The sequence below is a fragment of the Stegodyphus dumicola genome, chromosome 2, assembly GCF_044657685.1.
Source record: "Stegodyphus dumicola isolate Sdum_Otavi_A_Nest chromosome 2, ASM4465768v1".
NCBI lineage: Eukaryota > Metazoa > Arthropoda > Arachnida > Araneae > Eresidae > Stegodyphus > Stegodyphus dumicola.
The window spans coordinates 95,509,242-95,531,215 of record NC_140769.1 but is presented as its reverse complement, the minus strand read 5'-3'; the positions used below and the strand labels follow the sequence as shown (position 1 = coordinate 95,531,215).

Sequence of the window (21,974 nt, the reverse complement as noted above, 5' to 3'; positions counted from 1 at the left end):
TACATTTTATCTCATATGAAACCTTGAAGAAACAAAGGCTATGGTGCCTCCATTTTTTTTTCAGTGGTTCAGAGATTTGTGTTTCTTGTTACTGTACAATTTAGTATCTGTAAACCTCATGCAATATTTTATCGCATATGAAAAAACAAAGATTATGCCGCTTCCATTTTTTTAAAACTTTAAGACGTAAAATGAAAGATAAGACCGTTCACGTAAAGTAAGGCATTGAGAGAAATCTCCGGAAATCATCGCTGTTACTTTATATTTACGGAATTAAAACTGCTGAGTAAAATGCAACTCATATCTTCTTCAAAACGTAAAATGAAACTTTCTTGAATGAAAATATTATTTCAGAAGTTTAGTTTAGTTTAGTTTAGTGACGGAGGACATGGGCACCATCCCTTTACCGTTATGGTTAATTGGTAATAGCACCACGTCCACCCTTATCTAGAGACTAGTGGGACTACAGGTCATACTTTACAGTACTTACGATATCGTACAATATAAATAAACCATACAATTTCCTACATATGCATGATACAGTATATAATCAAACAGGATTATTAAAGCATAATGCTGGTGCGTATACAGTTAAAATGCAAAAGTTAACATGTAAAATACTAAGTATCGATTAAAGTTATATGACTAAATAATATTATATTATTCATGCATAAAAACCTTAAAAAAAATAAAATTAAAAAATAAAGAAAGAAAATTAAAAAAAAAAAAAAAAAAAAATACAATATCCTACATATGCATGATACAGTATATAATCAAACAGGATTATTAAAACATAATGCTGGTGCGTGTACAGTTAAAATGCAAAAGGTTAAAATGCAAAATACTAAGTATCAATTAATTATATGATTAAATATTATTATATTATTCATACATAAAAACATTCAAAAAAAATAAATAAAATAAATAAATAAAATAAATAAATAAATAAATAAAAATAAGTAAATAAATAATGCGCTGTATATATATATATATATATATATACATAGTATATGCCATACAAAATAATACACATACACATTAGGAGCAGAATGTGGAATATAGGATCATACAAATACAGGATCAAGTCGTGAGGATCATTGAAAAGTACATACTTAATGTGCTTCACAAATTCAGCCATAAGTATCATTCATACAAATGTAAGCATTCTGGAACAACAAAAACCAATAATGGTGTACCCTCATATTTGCTACAATACACTAACTACACTGGTACAGTAATTTCTTATGAAATATTTTACTTTTACATTTCAGAGACACAAAATTTGATAGAATTTGTACTGAGTGACTATTTGAAAGGGTACGTTAAGACTGTGGTAACTAATAAGCAAAGTAAACATGTTGTTTTTCATAGGGGGTGCATAAGATACAGTACAATGATCATTTCATTAGATCAGTCCGTTATAAGAATATCACTAAAATTTATAAATGTAGCATTAAACCAGAGTTTACCACGAAGATTATGTACTTTGCATCAATGCATTGCCTATGAATGCTACACCTGGCACAGGTCTATTCCAAGACCTTTAACCTTTTCCATAACCTTGTTAATTTTATTAATCAAGTGCCTCTGATTGATTAGAAATTTGCAAAAGGCTTGACGATTTTGCCAAGGGAATCTGATATGTAAGCCTTCTGTAAGAGGGCATTTTTCAAGGTAATGCTCCGGAGAGCCTAACTCTCCGCAGGTGCAAAAGCTGGAATCGCTTATTTTAAATCTCTCAAAATAAAGAGGAAAAGGGCCATGCCCTGAAATATAACGTGTCAGATGGGGATTTCCACAGCATCTATCTTGTGTAACGTAAGAAATATGGTAATAAGTACGACGACCAGTGGTACTATAATCCCATTCTTCTTGCCACTTACTGATTGCTTTGAGACGTAATGCAGATTTCAAATGTGAATGCGGCCAAGGTATGTGAATTTGTTCAGCAGCAATTCCAAAAGCGGCCTCCTTGGCGAGAGTATCTGCAACTTCGTTTCCATATTCACTCATATGTGCCTTTATCCAAGCTAAGTGGATCTCATGGCGTTGATGTTTTCTAAGGTCTTGTTGAATATCTCTAATGATTTTGGATGGGTGTTCTGGATTACTAATCGCATAAATAGCTGAAAGGCTATCAGACTTTATAGTAGCCTTTAGGATTTGGTGGGTTAGCAAGTAGCGAATAGCTTGCGCTATTGCTACTGCTTCCCCTTGAAAGACACTGTTATTGTTAGCCAAATGGCCCTTCCATTTTGCAATGACACTATTTTTTTGTAAGACAGCAAATGCGCTCCCCACATTTCCTTCAATTTTAGATCCATCCGTATAAATTACTATACTCGAGGGGCTACGGTATTCTGTAGGCGGGACATGTAGTCTAATGCCAACACCATAATCCGCAGGGTGAATGCTGTCAGATGTTAGTTTGGTTTCATATTCCTCCGAAGTAAAATTTTCTTCAGCAAATGCTATTGGCTTGTGTAGCTGTATTAACATTTGTCGTGCTGCTTCCTCCTCAGTTCTAATATGCAGTGGGAGCAAACCAGCCAAGACATTTATTGCATCAGTGGAAGTAGTAATATATGCCCAAGTTATTCCTAAGGCAAAAGGGCGCTGAATAGTAGAGAGATGCTTGATTTTTCTCCTCTGCATAGGGAGAGCCACTATTTCAGAAGTGAATACCATTGCAAATTTTAAAAAGACGTGGATGTAGCCTAGTTAATAAAAATTGATTGTCTTAAAAAAATTGGATAATTTTCGGCTGAGTGTGCAGAAAAAAAAATTCCGTGTTATATTATTGATGCTGAAATATTTAACATCATAACTGATCGAAAGTTGATGTTTAATCACAACTGCTTGTTCAGCCACTCAGCTAGCAAATTTATCAATAAATGTCATTAACGTGCTAGAATATTACACCTCATCTAATACATGCAAAATTTTTAATGTTTAGGCAGAGCTCATTTTTCACTTTTAAGAAGCTTCCAATTAAACAGGACTGCATTGAAAGAAGAAGGCAATCTATTATTATAAAAAATTGTATGCAAGGCATAGGACAATTATAAAAAGGATTTGACAGCTTTACCTTGCTGCTGCATTGTTAAACATTTGAAATAAAAATTTAAATGACATCTGTCTAAATGAATCGTTTGAAATGATAGTTGGAAGATATTTGCTTTGACAAGGAAGTTTGGATTCGGAGTTATACCTGAAAGGTTTGACGTGATTAAGAGGAATTCCTTGTTGGGATTTTTATTTTGATCTAATTTCTAGCTACATTAATGTATAACACATCTTGATATATAATCCCTTGATTAGTTATACTAATTTCAGTTTAACAGTATGAACTTTTAAGAGTGAGAAATATAATAAAATTCAAGACATCAGGATTAACTGGAAACGCCCATATACACATTTTATCAGCATATTTGAAACCTTTGTATTATTGATGTCTGAATATTTCCCTTTTGTATTTACTCTGAAAACAACAAAAAAATTAATTTAATTTACCTACGTTTATCGATTTTTTCCCGTTGTCAAAATTTTTAAGTATTTGTACTAAATTTAGCTAGTACTTTCTCTGTACGAAATGTAGTCTTAAATAGATCTTCCATGTACTTAAGTTTCGAGCTCATTAATAGTAATAATTCTCTTTCGAGGATTTCAGTTATAGCCGCATTATATTACCGCACGATTAAATTCTAATGATTTGTGATGTCAATATAATGTATTATGTATTAAGATTATTTAACAAGAATGCTACGCACTTTTCCCCAAGAAGTTTACTACATGTAAAAATAAAAGAGAAAAACAATTAATTTATTCCGAAATCAGCTAAAAAAGAGAACATTTTAAATAAGACGGAATTCAAGAACCAAAAGAAATACTATTCAAAATTAAAATTGTTGCTATAATAATCGTATAGGTGGTGTTTGGTGTATTGAATTATGGCAAAGCACAATAGGGCTATCTGCCTAAGAGGAGAGATGCCTTCGTGGAGGACTTTCTAAGGGAAACTGGCTCGTATATACGTTACACATGGAGAAAACCACGAAAACGCCCATGCAGCCAGCCCGTTCGCGGTATTCGAACCTCGGACCGAACTACCAGTGTTCAGCGACTTTACCGATCGGCCGCTATAATAATCGTATAAATATTATAAAATGTAACAGACCTATTTAAGTGTAATTGAACTATTTTATTCATGTCATGAACTGTAACCGAACTATTTTATTTAAACGCCATCTCGTGACGATATGAAAAAACGTCAGTCGACCTCCAGCCGCCATGATGATAGCTTACTGTGTTATGTTATTCTCAATGTTTGATGTTCCATTTGGTATATGTTTCATTTTTTATGTATATTTCTTTTGTTTGTAACCGTTCCTGTGTGCTCTGTTAATAAATCCTTTTAAAGCTAGCCGGCATTAGTGTCTATTGAGGAACGGCTACATCACATTGGCGCCCAACTAAATTTGAATCCAAAATGGCGCAACTAAATGTTTAGAATTTCTGTTTGGCTTTAACAAGCTCTTACTCCCGAATTTAACTTTTAGTTGCTGGAGATCGGCTCAGTTTCTTTTCAGGTGTGGACTACTGGTCAAATATTCTGGAAACCAATTCAGGAATTAAAATTGTCATACCGTGCTGCTAGCACATCGAATCATCAACTGGACAATTTCAACGGAAAAGATAAGTTTCGTTTACATTATCGTTTAATCTGAGTTTAAAGTTCTTTTAAACTGATTATTTATTATAAGCTGCTTCTTAAAGCAAATGTAAATTCTTTACTGAAATCTGATTTATTGATACTACATAAGAGTATTAAACGAAAGCAAACGGCTTTCTGTTAACCAAACGTTATTTCTTGAATTGTAATTTGTTTCTTTAAAATGTTAATGTGCATAGTAAATTAATTTGTGAATAATATTGTTTCACTGAATACATGTTTTGATGTTAAAGTTTGAATATATTTATGGACGTTGTTCATTGGAATTTATTAGAATTTCGCTTCTGATTTACAGCAGCAGATGTTTTCCCCCCGCGGAAATGTTTAGACTAGCGATGATTTATGATGTGTTTACGTCAAATCTTTTATTATTTTTATTTCCTTTGAGTGCTGTTGTTCCTTATTAAATGTTTTATTCTACATAAAATAAAATATTGTACTTGTTGATTTATCTTTCGACGAACATTTTGAGAAAATGATTATAGTATAATACTTTAAGAAAATACGATTGTTTTCCTTTAATGAATGCATGTCTTAAAAAATATTTCTTGAAGCGAAAGAAAATAATTATGAATAAAATCGAATGACTATTTAAATAAAGTAAAAGAGTTAACTGTGTGTTGCTTAATCAGCTTAATATTTTGTTAGGATTAAGATTTCGAAGAATTCAGCTTAAATATAAAAGCTTATGGTAAGACATTTATGTATGTTTTGCTGAGTAGTAAACAATTTTTGAGCAATTTATTATATGTTATTTTCTTGATACAAATTGAATTTATGAGTGCATTTTATGATATTTTTACGACTCCGAAATAATAAACTTTGTGAGTATTATTGTTTACATTTATAAATGCTATTTAATAGTGGTATATTAAATGTACGAGTAACATTGTTTACATTCATACATGCTGTTTAATAGAGGTGTATACATTTTACTTAAAGGTATAATTATTAATTCTAAAATACTGTATTGTGAATAAAATCGAAATAACAAATTCAACTTCATCTTTTCCCTCCCCCCTGACCTCTTATATAATTATGGCTTACCTTGCCAAAGCACGAAAAGAGGATTTAAAAACTCTCGCTGCAGAACTGGGTTTCACTGTAAACGACACTATGCGAGTAATAGATCTTAAAGATCTTACACTTATGATTACACTAATTCTGACACTTATGATGAGGCTTTTACCAGGAATCTTCTGGAAACTTTAATCGAAACTAGACAACAAAAACAACGTGAAAGCAACGATCTGGAGACACGTCAAAGAAAAGAACAAGAACTTTTATTAGAATTGGAACGTTTAAAAATAAACCTGGCAGCTGCTAGCTCAAACCCTAACTATGCCGCCTTTGCTTCAAATGCAGCTATTGGAACAAATATTCAACACCTAATCCCTAAATTTACAGGAACTTCTGACATTGCAACCTACCTGCAAATTTTTGAAAGACAATGTGAGAAAGTTAATATAAAACAAATAGATTACATCACTCATCTCCTACCTCTTCTGCCTATAGACATTTCGCAAATTATTTTAAGAGAACCAAAAGACAAATTAGAAGATTATTCTTACATCAAGAAGATTCTGCTACAAAGATTCAAATTAAATGCTGAATCATTTCGAATTAAACTTACTACACACCAAAAACACCCTGGGTCTTTATGGAAAGATTTTACTTACGAATTAAACAATTATCTCGAAGAGTGGCTCCATAGTCTCGATGTTACAGACTTTGAATCACTCAAAGACTTGGTTCTGACGGATCAGCTTAAAAGAAGAGTCAGTAGTGACGTTAAGGAGCATTTTATTGATACTTGGGGAAAAATAAAGAGTTCATCTGAATTAGTACAGAAATTGGATGATTATGAAGCTGTACGTGTTAAAAATACGAACTATAAAACTGAACTTCCTGGCAGGCGGAACTATTCTTACAAACCGACTAATCCATCCAAACACAAAGTAGAAAATCGAACAAGTGACATACAGGGAACTCATAAAACCTTTTCAAATCGTGTTCAGCAACAAACAGAGGAAAAGCGACCTCCTTTAACATGCTATGGGTGCGGAAAAACTGGTTTTATCAAGTCTAAATATCCAGACTGTAACCCCCCAAAGACTTCAAATTCATCAAATTTTGGCACTATCCAAATCCGATCCTGTTTATCTTCCACTCGGACTGCTGTATTTCCAATTAGTATTGGTGGTGTTTCCGGTACAGCTTTCGCCGACACTGGTGCTAGTCACTCAATTGCAAGTGAATCCCTCTATCATATTCTGCAAAAACAAGATGCAGTATTTGAAAAGACAACACTACAGGTGTCTTTCGCTGATGGTTTGGTATCTGAAAAAGAGGTACTTCGCACCGAACAAATCATTCTTCTCGAAGGCAGAGAGTTCAAAACTCCGCTCCTTGTGTTGCCTGATGCCAAAAATAACTCGACTCTGTTAGGAATTGACTTTCTTCAAAAAGCTAAAATTGTTTTAAATCTTGCTGAAAATAAGTGGAACTTTTCTGATGAACCTCGAAGAAAATATAGCTTCGTGAAACCTCATCAATCCCAAGTACTGGAAGAAACCCCAGTTGTTGTAAACAACTGCCGACTACGAGAAAATGAAGGACAGCAGTTAACTACAGCCCAACGGCTTGCAACTGATGCATTGCTTAACAAATATCACACTGTCTTCAAAGTAGGGGGAGAAACCATTAATCAAAAGCCATCTGGCGTACTTCAAATTCCAGTCTATGCTCAACGTTTTGAAACCTTGTCTATTGATCTTTTCGGTCCCCTTCCTGAAACACCGTCTGGGGAAAAATGGATTTTTATTGTGCAGGACTGTGCTACGAAGTGGACAGAACTATTTGCTTTAAAGGAAGCCACGGCCAGAGAATGTGCCACTATTCTTTTGGAGGAAGTCGCCCTTCGATTTGGGTTACCCAGGAAAATAATAAGTGATAATGGTACCCAGTTTACTAGTGCTGTTATGCAACAACTATGCTATATCTTGAACATTAATCAAAGTCTTACTCCTGTCTATCACCCACAATCTAACCCAGTTGAAAGGAAGAATAGAGATCTGAAACCACGTTTAGCAATACTTGTTGGTAACGACCATCAGTCATGGAAGGATAAACTGCCATTAATAAGGTTTGCTTTGAATACAGCCAAATGTGATTCAACTGGGCATTCTGCTGCTTTTCTTCAATTTGGACGAGAGTTACGAACCTTAGATGATGTAAAGCATGATATAAAAGCCGTAATTGAGAACGATAATTTTGTTCCCGAAATTACTCCATATTTGAAACGTTTTGCAAGAAATGTACAACAGGTACGAGAAAGAGTCGAAATGCATCAAGATAAGCAGAAACGATATGCTGACAAAAAACGAAGAGAAACACCGAAATTCGTTCCTGGAGATAAAGTTTGGGTCACCCTCCACCCAATCAGCAAAGGTCCACTGAAGAAAACTGCTAAATTCATGCCCAAGAGAGATGGTCCTTATGTGATAGTGACTACAAGATCTCCAACCACTTATGATATTGCCGATCCTCATGAACCAGAAAAAATTCTCGGCAAGTATCATGTTTCAGCCTTGAAACCATATCAAGATCGAAATAAGCAAAACTCAGCTCGTGTAATTCCAGTGGTTCCCTTAAAGAAAGGAGGACGCCCGAAACGTGTAATACCATCCGAATCTGCACCTGTTGCACAAGGTGCTGGTGATGTAAAATCTACTCCTCGTCAAACTGGAGCCCGTCCATCTGATTCTTCGCCCGCTGCACAAAGTAGACAAATGTCAGTTCCTGACTTCTTGCCGAGACGTCTACGAAGTCAGAGGGGGAGGATGTAACAGACCTATTTAAGTGTAATTGAACTATTTTATTCACGCCATGAACTCACGAACTGTAACCGAACTATTTTATTTAAACGCCATCTCGTGGCGATATGAAAAAACGTCAGTCGACCTCCAGCCGCCATGATGAAAGCTTACTATGTTATGTTATTCTCAATGTTTGATGTTCCATTTGGTATATGTTTCATTTTTATGTATATTTCTTTTGTTTGTAACCGTTCCTGTGTGCTCTGTTAATAAATCCGTTTAAAGCTAGCCGGCATTAGTGTCTATTGAGGAACGGCTACATCACAAAAATAGAAATTAATACATTTTCACCCTTCCCACTGTGTGCTTTCGTAGAGTTCCAATTTCGGTGACAGCGTAGCTAATTTTTCGTATTTCTTGCTTCGAAATGCAAAAATTCGCGAAATAAATCGTACGTGAAACAAGAAAGCTGGAGGAAGGGGCAGGGAAAATGGCTTTTTAAGCTGCACTAGATATTCTATATTGTAATGAAAAATAAGTCCATTTCTCTAACAGAATACCGGCAGGTAACTCTTCGACAAACGGTCATGAAAAATCAATGCTTAAAACTGTCCTCCACGAAGAAACACACCTTCCTAAAACTCTACACAATTAAAGTACTGATTTAATTTCATCAAACCTTGTAAGAGTAGCATCTTTTATTATTTTCATGAATTTCAGTTATGTTCAGTACTAGCGCAGAACTTGGTATACAACACTGAGTGATACAAAAACTTCTTGATTGCACAAAATTGGGCTTTATTCCCGATATTATCATTAAAATTTGCTCAACAGATTATTACTTTTTTGGGACATTTGAGCAGCATTTTTTCCTAAGAAATCAACGTATCAGACAGTAAAGGATTTCATCACTTCCACTAACACTGATATTTACAAACATAGTGTTAAAAAAACTTGCCACAAGTTAGAAACAATGCATTAAAGCTGCTGTAGATTACTTAAACAGTTATTACTTTTATTCTCTTCATTTAAACTCTTATTACTTTTGTTCTCTTCATTTTCAAACGCCGCTAAAATCGGCCATTTCATTTGCGACAACCCAGTATTATGAACATTCTCTAATATTCCTAGAGACCTATATAAAGGCGTTGTTTCTACATGTCTGGCCAACTGTAGTGTAGGTAGGTAGGTAGGTAGGTTACGGAGGACTGGAACGCCTGGTGTCTAACAGAGGTAAACAGGCATGTGTTCCAAACCCTCCTCTAACTACGGCAAAAGCTTCCTGGAACCAAACGAGGCTGCACCAGGAGATTATTGAGGTTGTCAAAGGGAAGTACATGGCCTTACAAGGGCATTAGTAGGATTGTATTACAGTTTGAAGAGGCAAGCTGTGGTGTTACAGATAGTAGGTAGTTAAACTAAAAATACTTGGATAATAAGACGTACGCATAAAAAAAAAAAAAACATAAAAATGAATAGGCAACAATACACAAAGCACAATGCGTAAAATGCATAAACAGAGAGCACAAAAAACAGGTACATACACATAGTCACTTAAGGCACAAAAAGATAAATGGAGTACATGAAGTCAGCCCGTGCTCAACTAGACAGCTGCGGGTACAGAACGATATTCGATTTGTCATAAAATGCCGTCCAGGTGTCCGGCCCTGCATTCACCTGTTCTGTTTAGATTTTGAAATAATGGGTTTATTTAAGAAGGACAATTTATATTTCCCTCGTGCATTACTCTTTATAGTGTATGAGCGTATGACATATCCCTAAGTTTGAGTTCGAAAATCAACTTTCTTTGTCTACAGCAGAATTTCTTAAATTTTTTGGTGTGGAGAACCCATAATATTTACGAAACTTTTGTGGGACCCCATTAGCATTGCGCATATCCGATACAAGCATGAGTGAAAAATATCATTTTCTTCACTTGCACTTTTATATACTATCACAGTTTTAAGTCATTAACTTTAATTTTTAAAGTAAAATGAGCGTTTCTATTATAAAAAAAATGCGTCGAAATGTTTTCGTTTTTTTCTTTGCATGTACTGCCTTGTCTTTATCTATTTTCAGATACATTATGTAAAAATATTTGGTAATTGTAGTTTTACTATAATAAATTAAAGAAATATCAGATATATTTCTAAAATTTTTGTTGACCCCTATTGCAGGTGCCGCGACCCACAGTTTAAGAAACAGTGGTCTACAGTATTATAAGAGCTATGAGGCTGCTCCTAAGAGGTATAGTCAATTAGAGGAGAAAAATGAGAGTCTTTCTTCTGCATAATAAATACTTATCTAGTCAAAAGCCGGAAATGACAATTGTGGACGTCGAATACTCTTAAAAAGTTGGCGAAGCTATTTAAGACAACTAGCTCTTGAATTATGATTTTGCATAGTTTTTATAACTCAGCTCTGTTTTCGTATGCAGTCATAGAACTGTAAATATTGTGATGATTCTAACACGACTTCTATGTCATTAAAAATAAACAGAACAAATTAAAAATAAGTGACAGAAAAATTACGAAATCTTATCATATGGTGATAGTTTCTTATTTTTTCGAAGTCGGGGACAAATAAATATCAGTACAATGTTTCAAACAAGTATTGAAAAACTTAGGTAGCTGAGAACATTTCTATAGGGCAATTTTTAATTATCACAAAACTTTCCAGTTTTTCTTTAGCAGTTATGGTCTGATAAAACAAAAAACACAAAATATAGGGTTATTATAAATGATTATCAGGCATCCAATGCTATAAGTCTTATTGCAAAGAACAAAAATTAAGTAATACATAAAATGAAATAAAAATATTTTAGATTTTAGTTTATTATACTACCAATGTTCGATTTCTTTGCAAAATGTCCAAATGGTATTCCAATTCTGCTCATATACGTTGTAACATTTTCGCGCTAATAATCAGCAAAACAGTTGCAATGTAGTCTTCTAATGTTCCTGGAGGTAAGAGCATATAGGTATTGTCTTTAATACACACCCAAAGCAAGAAATCGCTAGTGCAAGATCGGAAGACCTTGGTGGCCGTCTGAAAAATGCTATACCATTTTCTTCATGTTGACCACTTTAATGATTTTGGAGCTCATCATTCACGTGTTAATGAATCTCGCTATGTCAATGAAGTGGAAGATACAATTTTCGAAATCGTCTTTCAGTTGAGGAAATAAACCGCATTTGCAAAACATCAAGATGCAACATACCAGCGAATTGAGAAGAAAATGATTCATTTACCTTTGTAAAATGTTGAGGAAGATGTTTAATTTTGATGAAACGCATTCATGTTCTATGCGGAAACACTTTTTCCATTGTTTCGTTAGAAACTCTTGACCCTCCGGGATGCATATAAGCATTCTGTACTGCACCACGCACACAGAGAAAAATCCGTCCTCGTGACTGGATATGGCTTATGACATAATTTCCTCAACGCTTAGAAACGCCTTGACTTTGCTTAAGCTCGAGGGTACACCTCCATACCGTTTCTTTACATTTTGACAGCAATACATAAAAGATTATACGTGCGTTGTATTTTTGTTGCTATGAGACTACGCTTATTATAACACTCTAGTGTGGTGAATATAATATAAAAAATATGGTGATTTTTCCCTCTAGAGAGAAAAAGTATTATGTCTTCTGGGGCTGATTCCGTTAATGTGTATTAATATTAAGCGCAGAGACTTTTAATAAATGTATTCGTAATTTAAAACCTTTTACACTAAAGGTGTTGTGATTATTAATTCATTATTTCATGTTCATTATATATCCATTCTCTGCTGATGCAATCTGGGAAAGCGTGAGACAAGTCAGTTTTCTGAAATATCAAAAACGACGTGGAGAGCTTAACATGGTACATAATAAATTCACAATACTTTATAATCAGTCTAAGAAAGTACAATATATTTTTGAAGTTAGACTAATATAGATTTGGAACAGAGATTTGTATTTTAAATTGAAAATATTATTTTACGAATATTCCCCATTTTTTAATGTGTAACATCTTTTGTATTTGTACCTCTGCAAAAAATAGTGCTTGTCAGAGAAGGAAGTTTCTTTTCTTATGCACGTGTATTAAAGTCAGCGACAGTACTTAATGCAATTTCTTCTTTCATTTAAGGAAACAGAATATTAGAATGACATGGGCATTAACACGGAAAAAACATAATATTTGAAAAGGAAATATTTTCTGCAATATGAAAGCAACAAATTGCAACAAACAATAATAATAATATACTTACTATCACACAATGCCTTTACACTTGGATAGAGATCCTCGTGTTTTGGTTTTTGCACTAAATTCACGAACTCAACTATTTATGTAACATAAGCGCTTAAGATTGCTTCTGATATTAACAGCATCTGAAGATTTTATAATTCTACTATTCCATGAAACAAGAAAGTATCTGCAGAATGTTGCAGCTAAATGCTTTCGTTTGAAAGGAAATAAACAATAATTTTGACGCTTCCGTGTCACTCATGCGCGTTATTGAACGAAAACAAAAACGTAAGTATCCAGTTTAAACGTCATTACGCCAAAAAAAAAAAAAAAATGATGTTATCTGAAAGTATGTATAATTATTGGTACGGATGTTTTCCTATGCGCGTGGCGTGGTACAGAATGCTTATATGCCTCCGGGATTCTTGACTTTACACAAGCAGCCAGTGACTCTATACCGTTGATAACGTTGTAGAACGCTCTGGTGGCTTGGTGGAGTTGAATCACATTGCCTTCGAAATGCAAGCTGTTTCGCGTATTTTAAACCACAGGAAGTTTTCTGCTGGAACTGGGCATTTCGAAAACGGAAAACCTGTCTGTTTGATCAGTGGTCTCAAACTGGAGGTTGGCGGGACGCATGCGGCTCCCGAAGCAGGCTTATGTGGCCCACAAAGATTCAGTTATGTATTTTCTCTTAATAAGCTAACCCAAAGATTTCAAAATTTTAGCGATTTGAAGTTCGTGGTTATACTATTTTCACTTCTCTTAGAAACAAACTTGAATAACGCACCAGAAAATCTATAAATGGTAATATAAATCTTATTCAAAGATTTGAAGATACAGATTTCATTAATTTTTATTCGTACTTGTCAAAAAATAAATAAGATACAGATTTCATTATTTTTTATTCGTACTTCCCAAAAATTAATAAGCTCATCTATGAGTTTTTGCACTAAGAATATTCGTTTTGTCTGATGATACATTTATAGGTGAACAAAATTTTCCCAGTTGGAAATGGTTTTTAGCTGTATAGCACATTAAGTATCCCAAAGTCTCAAAGAATCTATACACATAAAAACATCCCAGTCTTCTCAACGATTGGTTTCGATTATTTGATTATAGCAAAGCACTCGAGAGCTATCTGCCTAACAGAAGGGATGCCTTCGAGGAGGATTTTCTAAGGGAAACTGGCTCGCATTACGTCGTTAAAACATGAGGAAAACCACAACAACGCCCATGTAGCCAACCCTTTCGGCAGGATTTTATCTCAGGTGGAACCACCAGTGTTCCGCGACTTTACCGCTTGACTGCTGGTGAGCGCTCTCCGCTACTGGAACACAGATCCAAGACTTTGGCAGCTAATTTCTCTATCTAAATATCGAAAAGACTGCAAATTTAAATTTCAGATCGCATAAATATTATAGGTTAAAAAAATAGTTTCTGAATAGGTATATTTAAATTTCGTGAGAACCGAATTATTTCGTGATATACAACATTTTCAATAAATAACAAAACAGCTACAATTTTTATAAGCATATTCCCTAAATACTTGGTTTATAAGAATTCGAAAAATCGCTTATTGTACATTCTCGAAATTCGTTTTTGAGGTATAAAGTATTTCTCCCGCTTTCCTAGCGTGTCTTCGTGGTGTAGTGGTTCTGCACACTGGGCCGATATTCCAGAGGTTCGTGGTTCGATTCCCGGCGAAGGCGTTTGCTAATTTTTCATCTCTCCGGCCTCAAAAATACCTAATGTCTCTACAGAGGAATGAATTAGATAAACTAACTAACTTTATAACAAATTTTAGCCAATTATACTTTTCAGATGATTATTAAAAATAACCAAAACTACAAGCAGAATAACTATAAAATATCATGAGACTCTAAATATTATAATCAAGAAACAATGAAATAAAAGACAGAAAATGAATGATCTTCAACTAAAAGAAATCGTAAATTATACGGAAGCTTTATAGCTAGAAAATATGTCAGTCCCTAAATTTGATGCTTTTCCTTTTTTACAGATCAGTATGTATTCTCCAAATGGTTATGTAATAGTTATTCTGTCGAAAATGGATACTTGTAAATGAAATCGCAGATAAGTTATAACTAGTTTTTGAGTCTAGTACGAGCTCTAAGCTCTGAGTAATATTACAAAAAATTATATTTTCCTTATTTTGGCATTCAGTAATTAGCACTAGCGAGGATTTTGATTGTCACTTTTATAGTGTATCCCTTTTCAATTGGAAATTCGATCATACACACACCGTGTTCACAAAAGTCCTTACCCGACCTTTATTTTCGCAATCGTTGGTCGTAGACATATATCGCTGTTTTATTTGACGCAAATAGTCATATTTCAGCATTTTTAAATTTAAAGATAATTCTTTTGTAAATATTACGAAATCTAGCATTTTATACGTTCCTTCGATCCCTGAACGACTCTCAATAGACTAAATTCCAGCAAATATAGACTGCTGGTGCAAAAGCAAAATTTCTGGTAGACCCGGTTCAAACAAAATGGATGCGTACAAAATGGACATACCTCGTCATTTGAGTTGATACCGACCTCTTAAGGAAACTGACTTATAGCCTCTCTCAGTAATACCCCTATTTACGCTAATTCAAAGTTAGTAAAGTCTTTACGTTCCTTGGAAAATTCTGGAATGAAATTTCTCAAAAAAAAAAAAAAAAAAAAAAAACTTAATGTTGTCCGAAAAGAAATCTGCACATTCTTTTTCAAATGCGAAACGAAAACAACACGAGAAAATCACTTATGTAATAGGCGTTGTCATCTAGTCAGACAATTAGGTTTAGAAATTGATAATGATAACCTCAGCGAGCTGTTGGATTTGCGTAACAAAGAACTGACAATCGATTAGCTGACAAAGATACGTGAATAAATCGTTACAGAAGCCGACACTGAGATCTACTAGAAAAGCAAATGGCAGCTACAACCTTGACAGAAGGTCTTGGCCCATGAAGAGGATCATAAATTATGGAAAACATAGATTCTAACTAAAACCGCATTCTGGCTACAAGGCAAAGAAAAAGAAAAATTATTAACCGGCTGTGAAGAAATTTTAAGTGACAAAAAACCATTGAAATTGTCAGAGAAGTTTGTTAAATTATCGGTATCGAAATAACTCCGTTTTATGGAGAAAATATTTTGTGCGGATATGTATGAAACCTACATGTCCTATTACATACATTTTTCCCAAAGAAAGGCTTTTCCAACTGATCCTATTTAATTAAAATTCATATGTATTTATATGCAAAGTTAGACTCCCAACTTAGGCACTTTTTGTCGGTCCTACGTATCGCTTATCTTAGATTCGTCACTGTAATCAATAATTCGTGGCTATCCTTAAAATACTGGATATTCGGAAATTTGATATAAACCGAGATTCTAAAGAAATCTTCTTTCTATCCTTTAGCCTTCTTTAAAATTTTTTAAAAGCATAAAAATTTGCTATGAGTACTGAAAAATATTTTGTAATCGTTTTCACAGTGTGATAGTTATAAACGATATAGGTTTTCATTATTTGTTTCAAATTTTTGCTTTATGTTTCATTGTTTTTGCGTCCATTTTTAACATGAAAGATATTACAAAGGTCGGTAAAAGTTGCCTTTAAAAGAAAAGAAAAAAGAAAAAGGCACTTGAACAGCCTTTTCTGAAAGTATTATAAATTAAGGAATTGTCAGTTTCTCTACTGCATGAAGTTGTAAAAACAGTTTCATTTAATTAAGAATTAGTTTCACCTAAAATGTAGTAATATGTTTATAAAAGTTAACTTTTTTTCAGTTCAGCTGAGTGATCCATTCTTTAATGAATTATTAGAAAGTATTTGAGGTTTATTGGAAGGTATACCTTATGTGGTGAACTTAATAATGAAGAACCACCTTTTATCTATTTTTCATTGCTGTACACACAAGCAACTTCCAGTATTTTCCACTCTCTAACGCACAGATTAGCGGATAGGAAGCTGAACACAGGTAACTCGATCGAGGTTCAAAACCATTTTTACATGGCGCATTTTGTACGGTTTTACCCGTGAGTAATGTGTACACATACCCAGTTCCTCTCGAAGGCATCCCTTAATCAGATATCCTAGTGTACTTTGATATAATCTAACAACTCTCTTTCTCAACTCCTCCCCCCCCAAACAAAAAAAGTAGGCAGGCTCACTCGTTGAAAAACAAATCTGAGAACTCATGCTTCCTAAACTGTGCCTTTCTGCAAACTGATAGCTTCTTGATAATGCTTGAAGGCTAGTTGGTATTCACATAAAATGATATCGTAAATTTTAATATAGTTCTAATATTGCTCGATAGTTCTTTACGCAGGTAACTGATAATGAAAAAATAAGGGCATGAATTTCTAGATCATGCAGAACATTTTTCAAAAATATACTTAAATTATCTTTAATAAGAAACTCATTAGCAAAAGAATTATATATTAATACTTGAGAAAATGACGTGCTTTCATTATAGCTGCAGTGAAATAATTAGTTACGAAAAAGTTACATATTTGAAAAAAATTGGGATAGATAATTTTTATTCTGTGTTTTAGTATAGAATGCAGGTGATTGTATTTAAAAATGCTGAAACTTATGTCTTAATTATTTTCATTTTCTTGCAATTTTTCAACACCTAGAAACTGAGTTTAATTTATCATTTCATCCATGTCTAATTAATTTTACTATTTCATTTGTATTTAGTTACTTATTCGCTTGCATTTTTATTGCAAAATGAGTTAAAGAAAGTTTTAAAATTATCTCGAGGGAAGATATTCTATAAAATCTTCTATGCCTTTAAATGTATAAAATTTCTTTCACACTTAAGACTGCTGTCCGTAAACTCATCTTAATAACATTTATCCGATTTACTCATAAATCACAAATAATAATGATTTTTTTCTCTCAAGTTTTAATGCTGAGTAGTATCGCCCGTCGTATTTGTCGGCGAGAGTTTCAGAAGTTTCGGCGGAGCGTAGTCAAGTTTAACTGATAAATTATGTAAAGTAATATAATGATAACACATATTATACGTATATACCTTTCCGATTTCAATATTTTAACCTACTTCTCCAATTCAAAAACATTATAAAGTATATGTGTATGATTTCACATATATGATTTCATAGGATCATCATTGTACGTTATATATAATATACTATATAAGAAGCGAAACTATGACCCAAATCACATATGTAGATCTATATATATGGACGGAATTACAGTAGCCGGCCAAAGACGCTACTATAGTATAATAAGAGCCCTATACCGTGGTTTAGTTAGAATCGCTGATAAGGCATAGACGTCTGGGACTTCCTGTAATGAACCGCATAAAATCTCTCAATTTGAATATTTTCTGGAGAGTATGATGGTAAGAATAAAAGGATAGAATTCCATTCCCACTGGTATTTTTAGCCAAAACTGTGATGGAATTGCGAAGATAAAATTTATGTGCTTTGCCTAAATTAAATGAACAAAAATCTGGGATTAACTTGAAAAGAAATTTCCAGATACCATTGTTTTTTCACAATACGAGAAACATACGTAAATTCATGCAGATTCTTCGTTATTTCATTTCTTTAAATATAATACAGGACGATCATATTTAGTGGCAATAATTTGAAAAGTGATACAGCCGTTTATTGTGATTTGAAGTAAAATGGCGCTTCAAGACATGCCTCTTTAGGCTAATAAGAGTTTTGAGATCCTTTTCAACTAATAAGCACCAATAAAATATAATATAGTGTTCATATAGATAAAAATAGTAGTTAACAGATCAGTCTAAAATATTTTAAATTCTTTTTATTTAATACTTGTATTTTGAGAACTCTTGGTGTAAGAGTTGAAACATAAACAGGAATAACAGCTAGTTAATTGCTACCGACTCAATTGAAATAAATAAATTCTAATGTTAAAAATAATTTTAAAAAATTGCTAAGAGCAATAATGTTTCTGGAAAACTTTAACATCGATACTTAAGAAATAGATACTTTAAGCTTATATAGATATAATAAGGATAGAAACTTTAAGCTTGGCATAATTTTAATGTAATAGTTAAAAGATACTAACTTGGAAAATAAACGTATGAATCGCTAATGCATTTACATCGACTAACATTTCTAATTTACATCAGCTAATGGAAGATCTAATGATAGATTATTTTGTAATAAAAATATTTATTTTATGGATAATATATTTATTTATTTAAAATATAAATAAATACTTATTATTTATTTAAAAGAATATATATTTAATTAAAAGAATATTTATATTATGTTTTTATGAGAATTATTTAGTATTAGTTTAGCATATCATTTAATTACTGCTCTTCAGTAATAACAAAACATAAAAATATAAGCAACACCATGGCAAAAACACGAATGTGCATTTTTTAATATTTTTATCTATATGAACTTTTCTTTTGAACCGATTTTGGATGCTTTGATCTGCGTTAAAATATCAAGATACTCATATAAAGAAATATTATACGAAACCAATTTATGTTTCATAGGTTTTTCAAGCTTTAAATCTGCTTTTTAAGAAACAAGGCTTTTGCGGATTCTTTGTTTTGGCAGGGAGCAGATTGTACATTGTTATGCGTTTTGAAATGTACTGTATATAACAGAGAGAGACAAATCCTAAATTCTCTTTCCTGAATCTTTCTTATAATAATGGTAATTATAAAGAGAAAACTTAATGTTAGAAATGTTTAATTAATGCAAAATTTTAAACCTTTGCTTAATAAAATAAATCACATAGTTTTTCAAAATAAATATATACTTAATAAGAAATCGTAAATGAAATTCAAGAGATGAAACAAATAATTACAACTGTTGAAAAAATATTTGAGTAGCATTTGAAATTTCTTAAAACATTCCTCATTCAAAGAAAGCAAGGAAAAACAGAAATATTGTTTAAAGAGGTTAACGCGGTTAAATGCAAAGCATGGAACATTAAACTGAAAATTTAGAAAAATTAAAAACTGATTTATTGTAAAGATTTACAAATGCATACCTGCACTGTGACGCTAAAGACGAATGCGAGACTGATTCATGGGATTTGCGGATTCGAATTTCCCGCTCCTAATATATAAAAATAGTAACACATGCAAAAAAGCATTCGAAGGAACAATTTGCATATCACCATGCACCGGGGATTTTCAATTAACTCCGTTAAAAAAAATTACTTTAAGCATTATATTAATTAAAACTCTGTCTTACAGATCAAAACATCTCCCGATGCACATTATCACACATGCATACACCATGGAACCCACAGTGACATTGCGGGAGTGAAAATTTAAATGTGTACTTACGTTTACGGAGTGTAGCGTCACGACTCATTCCGAGGAAGGTCTGAAGCCGGACTTGGGTGCACAGAATCGGGTCAACACCTTACGTCACCTTACCTATGCACCCTCCTTCCCGCTTCCCCTCCTTTAGCCGGCACCTGAGCAGCTGAACGTTTATTTCTCCTACTTTTCTTCCATAATGCTCTTAAGTTTCTTTATAAGCAAAAACAAACTGAGTTTCATTGGAGATAGTGTGTGGCGTACCGTAAAGGTCGTGAAACATATCTTGCGACTAATATATTCCTGTTGTCATTAAGGATATATGATATAGTTCCTGCCCAATGCGTCCTTTTTTATGTTTTTGTTATCATATTGAAAGTCATTTGCATGGCTTAATGTTTAAATAACATCTGTTAAATCAAACAATTATACCGGAAACTCAAAAATAATTTATACAAGCTTACATGACGAATAATGAAATTATTTCCCCTACCATAGCGTTTCTGGAGAGAGATCATTGGTAAATCTTGATTATTACAAGGATTTCTTTTTCAGGGATATCGTTTCCCTGAAAGCTTTTCACTATTTTTTATTCCTGGGAAATTTTTCCCTTCCAGCATATTTCCCGGGAATAATCAACTTGACTTAAATGTGGTGTGGAATAATTTCCTCTAGGTTGGCAATAAACATGTTTGTCAACCTTATCGTCATAGCCCCCCCCCCACAGGCATGAGTTTGTATGGAACAGAGAAGGAAGATGTTTATGGTCAGCTTGTTTCAGTATTTGAATAAAGTAATTAACTTAATTGTTGACTTCTTAACTGCTATTATTACGAAAACAAAGAGTTAGTGTCTGAATTTTTAAAAAAAGGAATACTGAGTATTTTTTTTTCTTTCGGAGGACTTCCCACAAGTTTTCCGAAAACGTTCCCGTTTCCGGCATTTTAGGAATGACTTTAACGGTTACTACGTTATTCCTTAAAACGTCCAGAAATTACTACAAAATATGTTAAAGTTTCAAAGATATCTTTATGATTCGTTATATTCGATTTTCATATTTTTTGAGGTTATTGTGTAGAGACATTAGGTATTTTTTGAAGCAAGAGAGATGAAAAATTATCAGTGCCCTCGCCGAGACTCGAACCTCGGACCTCTCGAATACGTGTGTGCTGGCCATTACACCACGATGGCATACTAAGAAGGTGGGAGAAACACCTCACAATTGGATGGAACTAAAAGGTTCGTTCATTATATCGGGTGAATTGGTTATAAGCCGTGTTGTAGCGAGGTTTGACTATGTAAAGAAACTTTAAGGTTGCAGAGCTTGTGCAAAGATTTTTAGCACCAAAACAATTTTAGTCATGCACGTTAGATCATTAAATATTTGTACGTTTTCAGAACATTTATTTTTCTAACTTTTATTGGTAATCTTCCAAGGCCTTTCATTTGCCGCCCAACTGGGATATTGGTTACCAACTCTGACTGCTGCTGTACCGAAAGGCCCGGGGCGCGAATCCCAGAGAAGGCATGCATGTTTTTAAAGTGTATATGGGGCATGAGGCACTCTACATAGGCAAACCAAAAGTCCTCTTGAGACGACGATGGTAGGGAAAGGAGGTGTGGGAGACTCTCCGACCCGTCACCCCCGGGGGTGCTGTCCATCAAAATTGCGTGGAAATTGAGCAAAGTCCTACTGTTCTCTGCATGGTGGTCAAGGCTCTTGCCAACGACAGACGCAATCTTGCACTTCTTGCCCCGATGAATTTCGTGGGCTTGTCCTGATGTTACTCTCAGACAAATGAGATAAGTCACAACAGCAACAGACCTTTCATCTATTAAACAGACGTGTTTTGTTTTCGCTAGGTACCACCTTAGAAATTTTATTTC

General features: G+C 33.7%; 1 protein-coding gene across 1 annotated transcript in view; it reads right to left on the bottom strand.

Moving 5' to 3' along the window:
• Positions 1-20,129, bottom strand: part of LOC118192517 (uncharacterized) — a 251,275-nt gene extending 231,146 nt beyond the window's left edge. Inside the window, exon 1 of the mRNA XM_085810942.1 lies at positions 20,112-20,129. The gene's annotated coding sequence lies outside the window, so the exon portion shown is untranslated. The remainder of the gene's footprint in view (positions 1-20,111) is intronic.
• Positions 20,130-21,974: the final 1,845 nt, after the last annotated feature.